Below are 22,616 nucleotides of genomic sequence, written 5' to 3' on the forward strand. Positions count from 1 at the left end.
TTCTGGTTGCCAAGAGTTCATAAAGAGACCGGGTTTTGAAGGTTAAAAGGCATAACTGGAAGCTGTGAGGAGAACCCAGACAGCAAAAAAGAATTTCATTTGCGCTGACCTGTAAAGAAGTAGTAGTAGGGATGGATCAGGAAAGGTATGTTGGAGAGAAATTGTGAGGAGCCTTAAATACTGGTCTGAGAAATGTGAACTTTGTTCTAACGGTTCCACTGATCCAACAACAAACTGCAACAGATGCACCTGGAAACATTATTTTTTTAATACAGACTGATTAACGGTCATTCATCTGGAGGTTCTGATCCAGGCATCTGCATTTCATAAACTCCCCAGTTACAATCTAAAAATCAGATTTATTGATGAGTGCTTGAGTTTTTGCATAACACAATGAATGGAAGCCACGGAAGGTTTTTAAGAGGAGTGACACAATCAGAATCTGGGCATTAGGAAATTTGGTGAAGAGAAAATGTACCAGATGTGCAGAGATAGAGAATTTGAAGATAGGAAAACACTATAGGAGATGATAAGGCCTAAACCAGGGAAGCAGCAATGAGAATGAAAAAGAATGAACAAGTAGGAAAAACCTCAAAATGGGAGAATTGCCAAGATTTACTAGATACCAAGAAGGAGGCTGGATATTACTCCAAGGTTTGGTACTAGAGTAACTAGTAGAAGAGGGTTTCCACTGACAAAAAAAAAGGCATGTGAGAAGAACCAAACTGGAAGTTTAGGCTAAATAGTTTGTGCTACAACCATACTATAGACTATTATGCAATCATTAAAAAGAAAGACAAAAGACTCTACATTCATACATGAAGCTGTCTCCAAGCTGTAGTGTTGAGTGGAAAAAAGCAAGGCATGAAACAATATATAAACTCTGTCCTCATTTGCTTTTTAAAAGGATAAATACTTTGGGAGGCTGAGGTGGGCGAATCACGAGGTCAAGAGATCGAGACCATCCTGGCCAACATAGTGAAACCCCATCTCTACTGAAATATAAAAATTAGCTGGGCTTGGTGGCATGCGTCTATAGTCCCAGCTACTCGGGAGGCTGAGGCAGAAAATTGCTTGAACCCGGGAGGCGAAGGTTGCAGTGAGCCAAGATCGCGCCACTGCACTCCAGCATGGCGCCTGGTGACAAAGAAAGACTCTGTCTCAAAATAATAATAATAATAATAAATATTCACATATATGCTTTGATATACACATATACACATACATATATATAATATTACATAGAATATTTCTGAAAAGATGACCAAAATAATGTTAATAGTAGTGGCAGCCAGGAAAAAAATTGGAAAGAAGTGGTCTGAAGTAGAAAGAAGGTATTTTTAATTATCTATCATTTGCACTCTTGAAATTATTTTCCTTGTGCATGCATTGCTTTTTTTTTTGTTTGTTTGTTTGTTTCCTGAGACAGAGTCTCGCTCTGTCACCCAGGCTGGAGTGCAATGGCACGATCTCGGCTCACTGCAAACTCCACCTCCCGGGTTCAAGCAATTCTCTGCCTTGTTCTCCTGAGGAGCTGTGATTACAGGCACCCGCCACCACACCAGGCTAATTTTTGTATTTTTAGTAAAGCCGAGGTTTCATCATCTTGGCAAGGCTGGTCTTGAACTCCTGACACTGTGATCCACCCACCTCAGCCTCCCAAAGTGCTGAGATTACAGGCATGACCCACCGTGCCTGGCTGCATTGCTTTTTAAATAAAAATAGTAGTTATTAACCAAAAACACATTTTAACAATAAACCAGCAGTGAGGGGAATGGGTTATAAGTCCTGGTTTGCCAGGAAGAGAGAAAGTTGATAAACCTGTTTCCAGATAATCTCTGGCTGTCCTCGTTTTGTTCTATTACTCATGTTTAAACAATTCCAAACAGATGTAGGAGAGGTAGGGAGAGTATGGAGCCTTTTGTATTCCTAAAGATCTCTTGAAATACATGACCGAGGGTCCCTTCAGACACCCATTTTAGCATCTCACTCAGCAAATTTTTCACCCATCACAGGAAGCAGGCTGCTGCATAGATGAGATATGTTCAGTAGTGGTTAAACTAGCTTCTGCTACTGTCAGCAGTTCTTGTGAGCCTCCACAGAGGCCAGAAGTCACATATCTTAGCAACAGGGAATGAGTCTGGAGTAAGCAGTATTGGAACCCTCCAGTGAAGATGGCCTGTCTAATGTTAATGTCCTCCAAATAGAAAGAATGTGAGTCCCATTGATTCAGTTCCAGCATTAGTGGTTAAAATGTATTGAGCAGACTGGGCACAGTGGCTCATGACTGTAATCCCAGCACTTTGGGAGGCCGAAGTAGGTGAATCACTTGAGTTCAAGAGTTTGAAATCAGCCTGGCCAACCTGATGAAACCACGTCTCTACTAAAAATATAAAAATTAACTGGGTGTGGTGGCAGGTGCCTGTAATCCCAGCTACTCAGGAGGCTGAGGCAGGAGAATCACTTGAACCTGGTAGGTGGAGGTTGCTGTGAGCTGAGATCACACCATTGCGCTCCTGCCTGGGTGAAAGAGTGAGACTCCACCTCAAAAACAAACAAACAAAAAATGTGTTGAGCACTTTCTGTGTGGCAGGCACAATATACAAAGTAAGTACTTCATATACATCAACCTCATTAAATTCTTACAACAATCCTTTGCAATAAACATCATGTGTCCCATTTTACAGATGAGAAAGTTGAAATATTAAGCGGCACCCCACATCTCATATACAGTAGGTAATGAAGCTGATATTCAAAGCAGGTCCATCTGATTCAAAAGCCTATTTCCTAACCAGTAGCCCATGCTGCCCCACCCAGGCCCTTAGGGCCACGAGTTTATTGTGTGATCATTCTGCCACTCTGCCTCAGCTTCTACATTAATATAATGGATTGTATCCTTTCCAAGACCTCTTCACAAAACCACATCCCTCCACTTACCTAGAATGAACTGGTTTTCTCTTCTCCCGCATCAGTAGATAGGCGGCATCAGCATTCTCACTACTCTCCACCACCATGTCTAGGCTGTTATAACACCCTGATTCCCCAACTCTCCTTTGAAGTCTAGGGAATCAGATTGTGCCATAATTATCTACTAATGTCCTTATTCCTTGGAAATGTTACCTCTTGGATCACAGTGATAGGGACAGGAGGCAGGGAAATTCTGGACAGAAGAGAGCAGGTCCCCAGGAAGGGCCCCACCCTCAAGCCTGGAACCCAAAGTGAGAACATATAATTTTCCTGCTCGAATGTTGCCTTTTCCAAAACCACCCATGGCCCGCCTCACCCCCAATCCTGTGCCCATAAAAACCCCAGGCTCAACCAGCAGAGAGGAGAAGCAGCTAAACGTCAGAGACTATGGTTGAACATTGGAGATAAGGGGCTTGACTTCAAAGGGATAGCTTGACAGAGTAGCTCTGAGGAAAGATTACCTTCCCGCTCTGTCCCCTTTACAGCTCCCCTCCCCACTGAGAGCCACCTTCATCAGCAATAAAATCCCCCACATTTACCATCTTCAACTCTGTGTGACCTCATTCCTCCTGGATGCCAGGTGCAGGTGCAAAAGTCTGTCATACTGACCCTCCTCTGAGCTGCTAACACTTAAGCTGTCCATGGATGGCAAACTAAAAGGGCATTGCAACACTTCCTCTGGGGCTTCAGGGGTCATGGGCACCCTCCCCTAGACAATGCTACAGGGCCTGTATGGAGTTGGGTCTTGCTGGCACCCAAAAGTTCTTCTCCTAGCTCCTGCACCCATTCATCTGCACTCTCCTTTCCACAAGCGGGGGAGCAGCAAGTGAGTGGAGATCGCCCCTGCCAGTGCTTGTACACTCCAGTTCCCACCCAAGAAGGGGTCAGGGAAATTTCCTTCTTCAACAGCTTTTCTCTCCACCCTGTTCCTTATCATCATCCTGAGGAACTTCAACATCAGGACTATGCATGCTGACAACTCTGACTTCATGAATCAATCCCAACTATCCCAGCCAGTTTCCTGGTGCCACAGAAGCAATCCATTCGTGGCTTCACCTTTTACCTTAATACAGTAAGTCGTCACTTAAAATCACCAATAGGTTCTTGGAAACTGAAAGTTAAGGCATAACTGTGTATAATGAACCAATGTTACCACAGTTCATTGATATAGACAAGAGTTAAGTTCCTACGGCCTATTTCTGGTCTCAAAAACATTACCAAACTTCTAAATAAACACCAAAATACTGCCACCGTTAAATACCGAAATAAGAGCTAGACATACGTTTTTTTAAAGATTAATAAAAACAAGATAATGATTTACCCATTTTTTTTGGTGAACCAGTGAGTGACAGCAGTTGTAGGGGTGGTGGGTTACATCCAGGAATACATGTTTACAATGCAAAAATTATAAGGAGTAACTCCCACCCAAGATTCAAAAACAATCACTGAGGGCTTTAGTGCAGCATCATTCATTGTTGTGCACCAAATGATTAACAGATACTTTAGAATGTCTTGTACAATAAGTGTATTCATTCATTTTCCAATTCACTTATGCCAATTCAGGGTTGCAGGTGGCCAGAGCCTATCCCAACAGCTCAGGATGTAAGATAGGCACCAACCCTGGAGAGAACGCCATTTGGTGGCAGGGTGTACTCACACACACCCACATTCACTCAGACAGAAACAATTTAGATATGCCAAGAACCTAACGTGAACATCTTTGGGATGTGGGAGGAAAACCGAAGTTTGGGGAGGAAAACCAAAGTACCAGGAGAAAATGCAGGCAGACATAGGGAGAATGTGCAAATTCCACACAGACAGCTGCCCTGGCTGGATATCCATTTTTTTCTCATCAAATGTCAACCTAAAAAATCCAAAAGTTCAGAATCTAGTTTAAAAAGAGTTTATGCAAGCACAAAGGTTGAAGAAGGCCACCTGGGAGCATAGATTCAAGTTGCCCTGAATACACACTCCAATTAGTGGCAGTTACAACTTTTTTTTTTTTTTTTTTTTTTTTGAGACAGAGTCTCGCTCTCTCACTCAGGATAGGGTGCAGTAGCATGATCTTGGCTCACTGTAACCTGGGTCTCCCAGGTTGAAGTGATTCTCCTGTCTCAGCCTCCCAAGTAGCTGGGATTACAGACACCCCTCACCATGCCCGGCTAATTATTGTATTTTTAGTAGAGACGGGGTTTCACCATGTTGGCCAGGCTGCTCTTGAACTCCTGAGCTCAGGTGATCTGTTCACCTCAGCCTCCCAAAATGCTGGAACTACAGATTTGAGTCACCACACCTGGCCATTGCCTAACTCAAGCCAATGAATGTTTATCCTATGTCTTTATCTAACAGTTTTATGGTATTAGCTCAGGTCTGTATCCATTTCAAGTTAATTTTTATAAATGCTGTGAGATAGGGCTCCAATTTCATTCTTTTGCATGTGGATGCCCTATTGTCTACATACCATTTATTGAAAAAGACTATTCTTTCCCTATTGAATTATCTTGTCATTCTTGTTGAAAATCAATTGATTATAAATGTAAGGGTTTATTTCTGGACTCTGAATTAGATTTCAGGCATCGATGTTTCTACTTTTATGTCAGTACAACACTTTTCTTGATTACTATAACTTTGTAGTAAGTTTCAAAATTAGGAAGGGTGAGCCCTCCAACTTTGTTCTTCTTTTTCAAGATTGGCTATTCTAGGTCCCTGCATTTCCAAAAGAATTTTAGGATAAGCTTGTCAATTTCCGCAACAACAACAACAACAAAAACAAAAACAGCCACCTAGTGAGTTTTGATAAGGACTTAGTGAATCTGCAGTTCAGTTATGAGATATTACCGTCTTAAGACTACTAACTTTTTTGATCAATGGACATGGCATATCTTTCCATTTATTTTGCTCTTTATCAATTTTTTTAGCTGCAAAACAAAAATATTTTGCAGATTTTAGTGCCAACCCTTGCACTTCTTTACTAAAGTTACAATATTTAGAGAAGGAGAGTCTTCCCTCTGTTTGTCTTGGTCAGTCTAGCTAAAGGTCTTTCCATTCTGTTGATCTTTTCAAAGAACCAGCTTTTGATTTACTGCCTTATTCTATTGTTTCATTTATTTGTTCTCTAATCTTTATTATTTCCTCTCTTCTGCTTGCTTTAGATTGAATTTGCTCTTATTTTTCTGATTTCTCAAGGCAGAAGTTTAAGTTATTAATTTGGGAACTTTCTTCTTTTTTAATATATGCATTTATAGCTATAAATTTCCCTCTTGGTACTGTTTTAGCTGTATCCCATAAGTGTTGGTATGTTGTGTTTTGATTTCCATTCATCTTGAGAAATTTTCTAATTTCCCTTGTGATTTTTTTAACCCACTGGTTATTATGAATGTGTTGTTTAATTTCTATATATTTGTGAATTCCCAAATTTCCTTCTGCTACTGATGTCTAACTTAATTCCATTGTGGTGCAGAACACATATTTTGTGTTATTTCAATCTTTTAAACTGTATGTGTGTGATCTCTCATAAAGAGTGTTCTTTGTGCTCTTAAGAAGAATATGTGTTCTACTGTTGTTCAAGTCTACTGTTCTCTTGTTCCTAGTTGTTCTACCCATTATCGAAAATGGAAAAATGAGGTCTCCAACTATTTTGTTGAAGGGATCCTACTCTTAAGTGTCTTTAGGTACTTCAAAATTGATTTTATGCTCTCTCACGTCTCAAATTCATCCAGTTAATGACACCCAGGTGCTCTCACCAGAAACTTGGTAGCCATCCTAGATTCCTCCTTTTTCCTTATGTCCTACCTCCAATAGACAACCAAATCCTGCTAATTTTGCTTTTCTGTTCACTCCTCTTTATCTCATCCATCCCTACCTAGTCCAGGTCCTTGCATCTCACATCAGATCTATTATAATCAGTCTACTTGCCTTCATTCTTAACATTGCTTTACTAGTGTTGTTCATTCCACCTGGAACAACACACTGATTCTGTAAGACTCAACTGCAGAGTTACTGTCTCCTCTGGGGATTCTTCCCTATATGATCTCATTCTCCCCTTTGGCCTCATGATCTCCTGTGTATACCTCTGTCCCAGAAATTATCATATGATTTTACCACTTTCTTACCCTCAGGACAGCTCTTCCTCTACTAGCAGAGTAGTGAGGAGCACAGATTCTGGGGTCAGACTGTATAGTTTAAAATCCTGACTCACTCAAGCTGGGCGCGGTGGCTCATGCCTATAATCGGAGCACTTTGGGAGGCTGAGGCAGGCGGATTGCCTGAGGTTAAGAGTCCAAGACCACCCTGGCCAACATGGTGAAACCCCATCTCCCAAAAAATAATAATAATAACCTGACTCTACCAGTTTTTAGCTGTGTGATTTGGCAAATTATTAATCTCTCTATGCGTCAGTTTCCTAATCCATCATATGGGGATGATACTAGCATCTACCTCATAGGATTAAATTGAATTAATAGATGCAAAGTACTTAAATTGTCAATATTAACATTATATTTACTTCAGTGGCCCTAGCACTTTAACAAAGGGCCTGGCAGAGAAGATACTTAGTTAACATAGCTTGAACTGAAGTAAATTAAACTTAACTACTTGCTGTTTTGTTTTTGAGATAGAGTCTCACTCTATTGCCCAGGCTGGAGTGCAGTGGCATGATCTTCATTCACTGCAACCTCTGCCTCCCAGGTTCAAGTGATTCTCCTGCCTCAGCCTCCCAAGTAGCTGGGACTACACTATGCACCACCACGCCCAGCTAATTTTTGTATTTTTAATAGAGGCAGGGTTTCACTATGTTGGCCAGGCTTGTCTTGACTCACCTCAAGTGATCCACCTGCCTTGGCCTCCCAAAGTGGTGGGATTACAGGCATGAACCACCGAGACTGCCCTACTCTGCTCTTTATGTTTGAAATACTCTTCCCCTTCCTCTCTGTTGCTTAATTGATGAATTCATTCTTTGAGATCCAGCTTGTGTGGCCTTCCTATGTAAAGATAAGCCTTCCCTTCCACCCCAGACAGGCAATCACTCTATATTGTTCCTGTCACACTGTGTGACTTTGAGTCATTGCAATAATCACAGCTACCATTTATGAAGCACCTGCTGGGTGCTAGGACTATAATATGATTTCTTTCATTTAATTCTCACAATCATCTGCTGTAAGACAAGAACTGTTGTCTTCATTTTATTTATCAAAAAACTGAAGCTCAGCATGGTTAAATAACTTGCCCAAGGTCAGATGGTTAATAATCAAGTGACAGACTGAGGTTAGTAGCCAGGCATAACCTCAAAGCTCATACACTTTTTATTTTAATTTTTTGCTTTTAGTAGTTTGCAAGTCTGTCTCTCCACATATACCATGAGCTTCTTAGAGGCAGGGGTCTGTTCCAGCAGATGGTTCTCTTAGAGGAAGAAGTCTGTCTCCCTATAAGGCCTAATATTGCCTAGGTGCCGTGCGCATCAATACTCTTTCCTTCTATCTCGCTCCATGATATTCAGGGATGATTCTATGCTGGCAGAAGGATAAAGACAAAGAATGATAATTGAGCAGCAACAAAAACAGCTCAGCCCCCAGGGCCCTCTTGGACATGTTTGCTGTTCCAGGTGTCACTGGGGGCTGTGAAGAGGCCTCCCTGGAGTGTGAGCTCACTGGGTCCCCTGGGCAGTAATGTCACCCTCCGTCTCTGCCAGGCCCCTGAGTCCACAATCATACTGACATCACCCTTGTTTCCATCGAGCTTAGTAAGGAACTCAGACATCGTCCACATGTTCCTGCCTGAGACAACGTCTGTGATCTTGATTTTGGAGATCCATTCCTTTGCTCAGAGATCTCTTTCCATGGGTGGATAGCTTTCCTCCCTGTCCTTCATCCTAACTTATTTGTCTTCTATAACTGTAAGCTTCACTCAGAACTTTGCTCTACTCAGATGGCCTGGAATCTCTGACACATTAGTCTAAATTAGGAAACACAGGGGATTACCAAAAAAAAATGTTCCTATGATTTTTTCAGACTGGAAAAGGGAAAAGCTGAGCAAGAGGAAATTAGGACGACTCATCAACTTTTCCAGTATCTGGCTGTGACAAGGCTGCTTTACTTTAAAGTAGCTGGAAACTTGTAAGAGCTTCAACTCTGAACTTTGGGGGTTTTCACTTGCCTGTCTCTGTTAGCCTTAAGAAAAGTATCTCCAGAGAGGGATTCTCTCCCTCTCTCCACTAACTCCTACTTTAATTCAAATTTGGCAAGTAATCATCAAGCAACCAAACAGACAGCTGTTTACCCTAGTGCTTGGCATTATGGGATATGCTTTAAAACCAAAACAAGACAGACATTCCTCTACCTTAAATCCTTACATAGCCCCATTGCACTTAGAATAAAATCCAAACTATACCATGGCCCTGGTGACCTTCCCCCTGGCCACTCCCAGCTTCATCCTGTTCCGCTTGTCCTGTATCCACCTGTATCCACTCCCCTCCAGCGACATCAGCCACCTTTCAGACCCCCAAACACACTAAGACCTGGACCACTTCAGGCTTTTGCAATTGGTATGAGACCTGCATGACAAGTCAGAGTTTATAGGTCTTAGATTAGTCATCTCCTTAGACATAGTAACAAACAGAGTGTGGGACCACCTGAGCGTGGGAATTGAAGTTGCAGTATTAAAAGTCAAAATTGAAAGGATGGGGAGAGCCTGACCATTCTAGAAAGCAGCACTGGGCCCAGGCCTCAGGTCCAGATGCTGCTCCAATAGAGGAGCAGAGGCATGGGCTATCTTAGTTCCCCTGGTTCCTCTCACTGGGACAGCACTGGCTTAATGGCCAGCTCCTGAATTAGATCATCTAAGGCTAAGATGAAGACTTCATCCTTTTCCTTCATCCCACTCATCCCCGTTTGTAATTAAACAATATTTCTGTGTATGTTTGTTTTCTTTCTCCCTCACCAGACTGTAAATCCAAAAGGGGCAGGGATCATGGCTGATTTGTTTAATGTATTCTCAGAACATAAATCAGTGCCTGGCACATAGTAGGTGCTTAATAAATATTTGATGACCAAACGAATGATGAAGGTGATCTGTACCTTCAGAGAGCTTCTCTCATCTGTTTGGGGAAGGTGGTATAGCATATGCAAAGCAGGTATACATTTTGCTTTATAAATTGAATATGCAGGAAGTGGTATGTTACTTCAATTCCCTTCAATCAATTTAAATCTACCTCCAAATCCCCATTCTGTTTGATTAGTGAGAAATTCAGTCCCAATCTAGGGAAGGGAAAAGACCTAAGGGGCTTTCCTAGAGCAGAACATTTAGGGGACTCTCCAGGTGAGATGCTCATTGCCCCAGCCTTGGTGGCCATGTAAAGTAGCTCTGCAACTCCCAGACCGCTCCTCCCCTTAGGAGGTATTGTGGGGTTAGGACCCCTGGGGTCTGGAGTCCACTCAGAAGCCATTCCTTTTACCGTCTCACCACCTGTCTGGGGTGCCCCAAGGGGGCAGCTTAGGGTTCCCGTCTGCTTGGGAACTACCCCCAAATCTTGAAGGGCTCTCCCTTCCTCTCTACCTCTCCACTTCAGCCTTATCCCTTCAGATACTAGCCTACTCCTCCTCCCCAGGGAGCACGGAATTTAGATTTCCTTCTGACTGTTTTCCTTTCTGCTTTGCCTTGCTAATGGCTCTGCCAATTGTATCCAAAGCCTGGCTGCCTCCTTGCAATGAGAGAAGAAAATCAGGAGAATAGAAGACAAAATAAAAACTTGATACATTATCCTGTTCTACACCAGAGAGGAAACTCCACAAAGGCAAATACAACAATCTGCTTAGTTGAAAATAACCAAGTACCAAATGTATGGTGTGATCAGAACTGTTTGGGGTTAGCTTATTTCTTACCTCTAGTCTGTCTTGAAGACCCCTCTCTCACAACCTATGTGCCCATCCTAGGCATTCTAATTTTTTTTAGACAGGGTCTTGCTCTGTTGCCCAGGCTGTAGAGCAGTGGCACGATCATGGCTCACTGCAGCCTTGACCTCCCAGGCTCAAGCCATCCTCCTGCCTCAGCCCCTTCCCACTTCCCTACTGAGTAGCTGGAACTACAGGCATGCACTACCATGCCCAACAATTTTTTTTTTTCGTAGAGATGGAAGTCTCTCTATATTGCCCAGACTGGTCTCAAACTCCTGAGCTCAAGCGATCCTCCCACCTCGGCCTCCCAAAGTTCTAGGAATACAGTCATGAGTTACCACATCTGGTCAGCAATCTAATTTTTTTGCACATTAGAGAGACACCCCTCAATACACGTTTACACCATGAAATCTTGTCAAGGATTCTGTTTCCACAGTGGCTTGGATCTCTGCATTCCTCGTCTTGCACCATTGCTAGTACCACATGTCAAGGTGCAACATCTTGTGCCAGGACTTTTATAATAATTCACCAATTTATTTTCCTAAAATCCTCCTTCACCAGTATTCATTCCTTTGCTCTTCTATTCAAAAAGTATTTTTGGAGCAATGACAGTGACACCAACTGTGTAAACTTGGGCAAGTTGCTGACATCCCTTGTGCTTCCATTTTTCTATCTGTAAAATCCAGATAATAATAATATCTCTCCTACATGAATGTTATATTGTTATAAGACAGTGCCTGAGGCTGGGCATGGTGGCCCATGCCTGTGGTCCCAGCACTTCGGAAGGCCAGGGAGGAAGGACCACCTGAGCCTAGAAGTTCAACACCAGCAACATAGGGAAACCCCATCTCTACAAAAACATTTTTTTAATTAGCTGGGCATGGTGATGCACACCTGTGGACCTGGGTACTCAGGAGGGTGAGGTGGGAAGATCATTTGAGCCCAGCAGTTCAAGGCTGCAGTAAGCCATGATCATGCCACTGCACTCTAGCAACAGAATGAGACCTGATCTCAAAAATAAGTGTGGCCGGGCGCGGTGGCTCACGCCTGTAATCCCAGCACTTTGGGAGGCCGAGGCGGTTGGATCACGAGGTCAAGATATCGAGACCATCCTGGTCAACATGGTGAAACCCCGTCTCTACTAAAAATACAAAAAAAATTAGCTGGGCATGGTGGCGCGTGCCTGTAATCCCAGCTACTCAGGAGGCTGAGGCAGAATTGCCTGAACCCAGGAGGCGGAGGTTGCGGTGAGCCAAGATCGCGCCATTGCACTCCAGCCTGGGTAACAAGAGTGAAACTCCGTCTCAAATAAATAAATAAATAAATAAATAAATAAATAAAAATAAAAGTGTCTGGCATATAAGTAGTCCTGTATAAATGTTGACTATTTTATTTGCTGTTGCTATTGTAACCGTTGTTGTAGATACTACTTGTCAGGCATTCTTAGATGCTGAAGATACAGTGGTAAACAAGAGAGGCAACATCCCTGTGCTTATGGAGGATACCATATGGTCAGGGGAGAAAAGGGGATGTGTGTGTGTATGTGTGTGTGTGTAAAATCTCGGATAGTTGCAGAGGCTATTTAAAGAATTAAAATGGAGTGACATACTACCCACATCCATTAAGATGGCTATTATGAACAAACAAAATAACAAGTATTGGTGTGGATGTGGAGAAACTGGAATACTTGTATATTGCTGATGGGAATACAAAATGTTACAGCCACTATGGAAACCACTGTGGTACTTCTTCAAAAATTAAAGCTAAAACTACCATACGATACAGCAATTCCACTTCTAGGCCTACAGCCAAAAGAATTGAGAGGAGGGACTCAGAGAGATACTTGTACACCAGTGTTTGTAACAACATTATTCGCAATAGTCAATAGGTAGAAACCACCCAAATGCTCATTGACAGATGAACAGATAAATAAAATGTGGTATATAGATATAATGCAATGGAATATTATTCATTATTAAAAAGGAATGAAATTCTGACACATGCTACAACACGAATGAAACCTGAAAACAGGCTAAATAAAATAAGCCAGACAAAAAAGGACAAATATTGCATGATGCCACTATGATGGAGGACCTAAAATACTGAAATTCATAGAAACAGACAGTAGAATGGAGGTTGCCAAGGGCTGAAGGGAGGGAGGAATGAAGTATTGTTGTTTAATGGATACAGGGTTTCAGTTTGAGAAGATGAAAAAGTTCTGGAGATGGATAACAGTGATGATTGTATAACAATGCGTATGCAATTAATGTCACTGAATTGCACACTTAAAATGGTTAAAATGGTAAATTATGTGATATATATATATAGAGAAAGAGAGAGAGAGACTCCATATATTGAGATGGAGTCTCACTCTGTCGCCCAGGCTGGAGTGTGGTGGCTTGATCTCTCAGCTCACTGCAACCTCCGCCTCCCGGGTTCAAGCAATTCTGCCTCAGCCTCTCAAGTAGCCTCTCGACTACAGGCATATGACACCAAGCCTGGCTAATTTTTTTTTTTTTTTTTTGTATTTTTAATAGAGACAGGGTTTCACCATATTGGCCAGGCTGGTCTCAAACTCCTGACCTTGTGATCCGCCCACCTCGGCCTCCCGAAGAGCTGGGATTACAGGCGTGAGCCACCATGCCTGGCTGTGCTATGTATATTTTACCACAATGAGAATCAGTAAATATTTTTTAATGGAGTAGCATAATGAGCCTGCACAGGTCATTTCTAGACTGATGGTTAGAGAGGGTGTTTCTGAGGAAGTGAAATTTAAGCTCAAGCTCTGAGTGACAAGAAGAAGCCCATAACATGAGAAGTGACATGAGAAGACAGTGAATGATGGGGAGCAGGGCAGGCAAGGGGGACAGACAGTAAAAAGCCCTAAGGCAGAAACACGTCTAGAGTGTTCCAGGGACCTAAAAGAAGGCTGGTGCAGCAGGAGCAGAGAAGGCAAAGGAGGGACAGCCAGCTGGAATAGAGGATGAAGAGGTGACCACCATCACCATGGACAGCTCTATCAAGAAATTTTTCTATAAAGAGAAACAGAAATAGGGCACATGTCAAAGGGGCTGGTGGGGAGTTTTTTATTTTTTTATTTTGTTCAAGGTGAGAATGATTGAGTAGAGAGGGATAATCGACATTGCTCAAGAGAGAGGTAAAGTTGGAGAACTAAAGTCCTGAGTAAAGAGAAGGACTGAAACCCACACCACTAGCAGAGTGTTTGGAGAGAGCTGATACCAGCATAATTCCACATTACTAAATTTAACAATGCTGGGACAGGGCGTAACACAAGAACATAACACGTCCTTGTGTTAGACGATACTGAGACCAAGTGAAAATAACTGATTGCTCCAGAAAATATCTGTTCCTGGAAGGTAATACTATGAACCAGCTAAAATAACTTGTTCATGAAGACTTACTTCAAAACCTTCGCCTAACTGTGCCCACCAATCCTTAGCTGTTTTATACTTTGTTATCCAATCCTAACCAGTTTCCCACCTTGCAAAACCCACCTTCAAACCATCTAGCCTAGGCCCTAAAACTCAATAAATACCCCGTTCTAATTTCTCCATCTTGAGCCACTACTAAGATTCCAGCAAAGGGGTGTAGGTCCTTTATTACAGTGAGTCTAACACAGCTACTTTAAAGATGATTAACAGATTTTTCTAATGATATTTTGGGGAATAGGCAGTTAATACCAGCTTTTGATAGGGGCAGGGGTATTCATCCATTTTAACAGGGAGAGGCTACAGATGCAACTATCTTGAGGTTTAGTTTGTAGAGATGTGATGGAGTCATATTCCTATACCATAAAAATTACATCACAACTACCACGTATTAGTTTCCTTTTGCTGCAGTACTAAATTACCACAAACTTAATGACTTAAAACAACAAATGTATTATCTTATAGTTCTGTAGGTCAGAAGTCTAAAATGAGTTTCACTGGACTTAAAGTGTCAGCAAGACTGCATTCTTTCTGGAGGCCTGCAGGGAGAATCCATTTCCTTGACCTTTCCAGCCTCTATGGACTGACTGCATTCCTCTGCTTATGGTCTCTTAAATCCATAACACCAGATAGCCAACCGTTCTGATCACTGCTTCCTCATTACATCTTCTCTGACTCTGATTTTCCTGCATCCCTCCTCACTTATAAGGACCCCTGTGATTACACCGGCCTCACCTGGATCATCCTGGCTAATCTCCCATTTCAAGATCCTTAATCATATCTGCAAAATCCCTTTTGTCATGTAAGGTAACATATTCACAGATTCTATGGGTTAGGATGTGGACGTCTTTTGGGGCCACTATCCTGCATATCATACCCTATTATAAATGCTTAATGATTACTGCCAGCAAAATGAAACTGAGACCTTTAGCATGGCACTAAAATCCAGCCCCTTCCTAAACTTTCTAATGTCCTCCATCCTTATATTCCTCATTCGACTCTATAAAAATGTATTGAACACCATCTATGTGCCAGGCACTATATTAGGTACTAGGAACACAAGAAGAGGTGGAGATGATAACACAAATAATTGTAGATGTCAGATGTGATCAGTGTTATAAAGAAAATAAAGCAAGGTAAGGACGATGGGGAGCAATAGGGAAGACAATGCTAGGTGGTCTTTGGAGAGCTTGGGAGACCACCTACCTGAAGTGGTTTAAATCTCACCTAAGATGGCTCATCTTGAGAGACCTTTCTGAAAGGGAAAGTGAGGGAGAGAGCCATGTGGAGACCTGGGAAACATACAAGAGCCTGAGAGACCAGCAACTGCAAATACCTTGAATAGAACACTTCCCAGCTGGTCAAGGAACATCAAGGCATGGTCATCAGTGGAATGAGTGAGGAGTGCGGTAAAGTCATGGGCAGAGAAGTAACTGGGGCTGGATGGAAGACTCCGAGTCTCCTAAGAAGAGGAGCGATAGGATCTGACTTATGTGTTAAAAGGTTACTCTGGCCTTTCTGTGGAGAACAGATTGTCAGACCAGAAGGAGGGAAGCAGGCACATAAATTAGAAGGAGGCTACTGTGACTGTTTGGGCAAGAGTCGATGATGGCTTGGACACAGTGGCAGTCTCACTACAGGGGTGGTGAGAAGCATTTGGATTTCAGATGTATTTCAAAAGCAGAGCTGGCAAATTTTGCTGATGGATTAGACATATGGTGTGAGAGAAAGAGAGGAGTCAAGGATGATTCTGAGGTTTTTGGCCTGAGCAAATGGAGGAATGGAGTTTCTGTTTTCTAAGATCCAGAAGACTTGGGAGAGATCAAGTTGAGGAGGTGGATGGTGAAATTGGGAATTTGATTTTGAACATGTTAGGTCTACTTTACATTCAAGTTGCAGTGTCAAGTAGGCAGTTAAATATATGAGTCTAGAGTTCATGTGAGATTAGGGCTGGAGATGCAAATTTGGGAGTCATAAAAATGTACATGTTATTAAATCCATAAAACTGGATGGGATTCCTGAGGGAGTGAGCACAGACCGAAGAAGAAATTCAAGAACTGAGTCCCGGGTTCCCTGATATTTAGAGGCTTTTCAAACCCAAAATGTCTTCTCCTGATCTTTACTGTACTATTCCTTCAGCCTGGAATAGCTTGCTCCAAACCCACCACTATCTTTCAAAATTATAGTCCAACAAGAGGAAAGGGGACTTGGGGACACTTCATTTTTCAACCCTTTTCTGGGGACGATGGCCACAGTACTGTCTGGCTTCGTGTACTGTGGCAGGTAACGCAGACATAGCCTTGTCTCTTCTTTCTTGCTGAAAGAACTTGAATGTAGTTCAAGGCAGAGTGTTGGGCCATGGGCTGTAAATAATAATTGTTTAGTGATTCTCAGTCCTCAAGTGCTTCAGAATCACCCATGGAGGTTAAAATGGTCAATTCTTCCATGCATATTGTACTATAATATTATTTTGTAGGTCAGGCATGGTGGCTCCTGCCTGTAATCCCAGCACGTTAGGAGGCTGAGGCAGGAGGATTGCTTGAGCTTAGGAGTTCAAGATCTGCCTGGGCAACATGGTAAAACTCTGTCTCTACAAAAAATTAGCTGGGCATGTTGGTGTGTACCTATGGTCCCAGCTACTTAGCAGGCTCAGGTGGGAGGATCGCTAGAGCTCGGGAGGCAGAAGACTATGCCACAGTACTCCAGCCTGGGCGACACAGCAAGACCCTGTCTTGAAAATAAATAAATACATAAATAAAACAATAATAAATTCTTTTTAAAATCATTTGTGGAGATTTTTCAAAATGACAATTCTGGTTATATCCTCAGAAATTCTGACTTAGCTGGTCTGGGTCATTGGTTTTTTTTAAAAGCTGCCCAGGTGATGATGATGTGCACCCAGGTTTGAGAACCATGAGATAAGACTGACAATTCTGTTCCCCTTTGTAAGATATGCTGTTAGAAACCAGCTTCCCTAGAGTGGCCGTGTAACCCACTTCTGGGCAATAAGACCAAAAGGAAAGCTTCTGGGTGCTTCTGGAAAATGCTTTCCTTCCATCCCCAGTCGCTTGCCCCTGTCTTTTTTTTTTTTTTTTTTTTGGATGAGATACACACTGATAAATTCTGTTCTCTTTCATTCTATTTCATTATTTCTTTTAATTTTTTATTATTAGATTTTATTCTTTCTTTAAATTTAACTTAAAGTTCCATGACACATGTGCAGGTTTGTTACACAGGTAAACATGTACCATGCTCACCTCCATCTTGAATAGAGTTGGGATGCCCAGAGTTCTTTCCAGGACTCTGTGACCTGTCCCACTCTGCTCCTCCCTGATATGGGTGATGCAGCTCAACACCTTCCACCTCCTTCAGCTCCCACCCATAGGAGGACATCTCTTATCTTCCCAGTGCCAGGGTTCCGTGACAGTTGATGGTCCTTTGGGATGGGGTCCTGCCTGCCAGCCCACACTGACATTGCCAGGTCTGCAGCAAGGGCAAACATGGAGACCCACATACCACATGTCTGCTGATGTAGAAGTTATAAGTCAATCTAAATAAGATATGTTCTATCCTCATACCTTAATAAATATACCTTTATGATGACCTAGAAGGCCAGATTTGAATTTAGAATCATCTGACTGCTCGGCTTTCCATGTGAGAACATGCAGGTGTGGCAAGAAACACTCTTTGCCTAGGCTCTGACCATTAGATCTGCACATGTGTGGATGCCTTGAACGTCCACACTCCATCCACAGCTGTACAAACAGCGGCTCCTTGGCCATTCCTTAGACGTGGAGGGTGAATACAACTGCAGCAGCATGGTCTGCCCTCAGGATGCGAAGGAAGAGACCCACACAGGTGCCAGAGGGAGCTCAGATCCATTTGGGCAGGGAATTCTGGAGTCCTGGGTCTTGGACCACGGTCTACAGGGTGAGGCACAGGTTTTGGGTGGGCACATCCATCCCCTTGGCCCCGTCGACGTCTCAGACACTGGAGAGGACCAGGCTGGCAGAGGGTCAGCACCTGATCCTCTAACACATCAGACCCACAGCCCCTTTCATTCAGGCCGGGGACAGGGCAAGGGATTACTGCCTGTCGGGAAGCCCAGCCCAGCTTGCCCAGCTTGCCAGGAAGCTCAGGCAGCTTGACACTAATGCAGGCTGCTCTTGCTTCCTCCCTGCTACTATCTCTCTTCTTTGATGCTTAGATTAAACCAGGGCAAGATCAGGAATTCCACTGTCTAAGCTGACATCCCTCAGGAAACGGAGCACCATTCTCTCCCAGTCTCTGTGAATTGTCCTCTTCGAGTCTCTTCCTGACCTGGCTTGTGGGAAGAGTGGCCAGGAGACTTGACCCTCACAGGAAAAGACTCCTTCCTCCCGCTTCTCACAGAGGGTGCTGATTGTCGTCAGTGGTGGGGGCCATTTTCACCCCCTCTTCATAATCCCTGGGAGAGAGGTGTGATTTAAATTCTTGGCAACTTTCTTTAGGAATATGAGGTACTTAGCATTTTTCTTGGTTTGTTTTTGGAGAGTTTTGTTGTATGTGGGTTTTTTTCCCCCCAGCTTTAAGCCTTATCTGCCAGAGCCCACTCAGCACCATTCCCAGTTTTACGGCCAGGCATTGTTGAGCAGACCACTATGCGGAAAGCCAGGGACAGAACCTTGGCCAGGAGGATGAAAGCAGCCCCCCAGTGAGGCGGTGAGCCCCAGAAGTGAGAACTTTGCCTCAGCAGCCTAGAGTTGCTGCCTAGAACCTGCAAACTGCTAAGTTCATTACCATCCTCTTCTTTCCAATTTTTTGATGTTTTGGGAATTTTAACATCTAGAAGGTTTGGAGGGTTTTTGTTGTTGTTTTTGTTTTTGTTTTTTTTTTTTTTGAAACAGAATCTCACTCTGTCCCTTTGGCTGGAGTGCAGTGGTGCAATCATAGCTCACTGCAGCCTTAACTTCTCATGCTCAATTGATCCTCCCATTTCAGCCTCCCCAGTAGCTGGGACTACAGGCATGTGCCACTACACCCAGCTAATTTTTTAAACTTTTTGTAGAGATGGGAGTCTCACTCTGTGGCCCAGGGTAGACTTGAACTCCTGGACTCAAGCAATCCTCCCACCTTGACCTCCCAAACTGCTGGGATTACAGATGTGAACCACTGTGCTCAGCCTTTTGTTTTTGCTTTTTTACAAAAATATTCTCTAAAGACAGTTCATAGAAAAAGAAAAGAAAGCCTTGGAAACAAATGAAAAGATGCTCAGCCCTATATATAACAAGAAAAATTAAAATTAAAACTTATAGCAGGGCTGGGCATGTGGCTCACATCTGTAATCCCAGCACTTCGGAAGGCTGAGGCAGGAAAATCACTTGAGGCAGAAGTTCGAGACCAGACTGGGAAACATAGCATACCGCTGTTTTTTGTTTGTTTGTTTGTTTTTTTGAGGCAGAGTCTCGAACTGTTGCCCAGACTGGAGTGCAGTGGCATGATCTTGGCTCACTGGAACCTCTGCCTCTCGGGTTCAAGCGACTTCCCTGCCTCAGCCTCCCAAGCAGCTGGGATTACAGGTGTGCACCACCACGCCCAGCTAAGTTTTTGTATTTTAGTAGAGACGGGATTTTACCATGTTGGCCAGGATGGTCTATCTGCCCACCTCGGCCTCCCAAAATGCTGGGATTACAGGAATGAGTCACTGCATCCGGGCTTACCGCTGTTTTTAATAACAAGAAGAAACAACCTAAATACCAAACAGTAGGAGACTTGGTTAAATAAATTATAGTAAGTCCACACAATGGAGTACTATGCAGCAGTGAAAAAAATGAGGATGCTCTTCATGTACTGAATCAATGTACATTTCTTTTTTTAAGATGGAGTCTCACTCTGTTACCCAGGCTAGAGTGCAATGGCACGATCTCAGCTCACTGCAACCTCCGCGTCTCAGATTCAAATTATTCTCCTGCCTCAGCCTCCCGAGTAGCTGGGATTACAGGCATCTGCCACCACACCCCGCTAATTTTTGTATTTTTAGTAGAGACGAGGTTTCATCATGGTGGTCAAGCTGTTCTCAAACTCCTGACCTCAAGTGATCCACCTACCTTGGCCTCCCAAAGTGCTGAGATTACAGGCGTGAGCCACTGTGCCTGGCCTACATACATATATTTAATGAACTTTTTATTTTGGAATAATTTTAGATTTAGAGAAAATTTGTGAAAAGAATGCAGAGAAGCCTTATACCTTGACCCAGTTGCAGTTTTCCCTGATATTATCATCTCATATTACATGGTATGCTATCAAAACTAAGAAACCAGCATTGGGATATTTCTGTTAACTACACTCAAATTTCATTTGGATTTCACTGGGCTTTTCCATGAATGTCCTCTTCTGCTCCAAGATCCAGTTCTAGATCTCACATTGCATTTTGCCATTATGTCTCTTGGTTTTCTCAATCTGTGGTGGTTTTTCAGGCTTTCCTTGTTTTTCATGAGCTTGCTGGTTTGGGGAAGTACTGGTCACATATTTTGTAGGCTGTTCTTCAGTCTGGGTTTGGCTGATGTTTTCCTCATAACTAGGCTGGGATTATGGGTTTTTGGAAGTGAAAACCACAGAAGTAAGATGCCTTCTCATTGCATTGTAGTGATGGGTATATAAATGCACACAATGTTTATGCAACATGCGCTGGTTAAGGCAGTGTTTGCCAGGCTCTTCCACCCTGATGTTACTATTTTTCCCTTTCCAAACTGTCTTCTTTAGAATCTAGTCACTAAGTCAAATCCACCGTCATGGGTGGAAGGGGAACTCAGCTCCATGTCCTAGAGGAGGAAATATCTACACATGTTAAATAAAATTCTTGGGAAAGAAGATCTCTCTCATCACCCCCCATTTACCTATTCAAACATATACTTTTATCATTATAAACACACATGTATTCATTTTATATTTTGGGCAATAACTCAATACCATACTATTTATTTTATTGTACAAATTATTTTAGCTTTGGCCACTGGGAGCTCATTTAGGTCGGTTCCCGTATCTTCTTGACATGCCCCCATCCTTTTGTTTTTTGAGCATTTCCTTGCTTTTGATTCTGTTGCTTGGAGGCCAGTGGCTAGCTTCTCTTCATCTCTCTGCACCTGCCTCCTTCCTCAGTGGCCTCTGGCATTTCCTACACTAGCCCTTCTACCCCTTGTCTCAGGCTGGGTTTGACTAGCCCATCATGGAGGGCTGAAGTCAAAAAAACACCCCAGCTCAGCTGTGTCAGTTGCCAAGACAACTAAGCAGCCCTGTAGGAAAGCCCAGGGGTCCGGTTCCCAGGCCTTCTGCCACCTGTGGTGCACTGAGTCCTTGGGGCACTGCGGGAGGGTGGGGCGCAGGGGGGATTACGTCTGTCACATGACCTCTGTCACCATGGCACTCTGGTGCAACTTCTCCAGGGACCAGGACTCAGGGATCTTGGTCTACAGAGGAGCAGCTGGCTAGCTTTTCTCCAGGGTTCAGGGGGAGGGCCCAGCCAACTGAAGTCACACATTCGTTGAGCTAGAGTGACCACATCTTGGGATCTCACTCTACTCATCTCACTCCTGTGTGTTTATCTCCTTACCCAAAGCCACCCTGATTTCTCTCTCTGAGATGATGGACAGAGAAAACTTTCCCTCCAAGGACTGACAGAGAAAGAACACCAGAGATATGGGCGTCTGTTGTTGGCATCCATGCATTTGTGCAAGTAGCAAAGCACTGAGTCCACAAGGAAAGGGGAGAGAAAGTGTAAATGAAGGTGTGAGTATGTGTGGAAGGCTGAGTATGGTTGCAGGAAAATTGCCTCCTCCTTGTATTGTAAATGCATCTTTCATCCCTCAACCCCAGGTTCTAAGTAGGCTCCTTCTCCCTTTCCGCAGTGCCACCCTCATGCCACCATCATCTCTCACTTAGACCACAGCTTTATCCTCCTGACATGTTTACCCCACTCCAAATCATTTTGCAGATATTTAAAAAACAAATCAGATTATAACATTAATCTGCTTCAAACAGTTGAAAGGCCTTCCATTGATACCATGAAAAAACACAAATTTTTAGTCCCCCAAGCCCCTACTTTACTTTGCACCACTTCCCACTCACTATCCAATTTCAAGCTACCTCAGCTGTCCATCACACTGGCCCCTTACCCTGGGACACTCCTCCCTCCTCCACTGCCCCCACCCCTCACTTCCATTCCCCTTCATCCTCCAGACCTTATTGCAAACATCACTTCCTGAAGGAAACCTGCCCCAATCAAAAACTCTAAATTAGACCATGAGATATATTTTCTTAAAAGCCCCTGCACACACTC

At 43.2% G+C, this 22,616-nt stretch overlaps 1 protein-coding gene across 1 annotated transcript in view; it reads right to left on the reverse strand.

Annotated features, from left to right (window-relative positions):
* Window positions 1–22,616, reverse strand: part of EXOC6B (exocyst complex component 6B) — a 742,202-nt gene that overhangs the window by 685,815 nt on the left and 33,771 nt on the right. The window lies entirely within an intron of this gene.

The sequence above is a fragment of the Aotus nancymaae genome, unplaced genomic scaffold (assembly GCF_030222135.1).
Source record: "Aotus nancymaae isolate 86718 unplaced genomic scaffold, 86718_ANA_hifiasm-v0.15.2.pri h1tg000057l, whole genome shotgun sequence".
Taxonomy (NCBI): Eukaryota; Metazoa; Chordata; class Mammalia; order Primates; family Aotidae; genus Aotus; species Aotus nancymaae.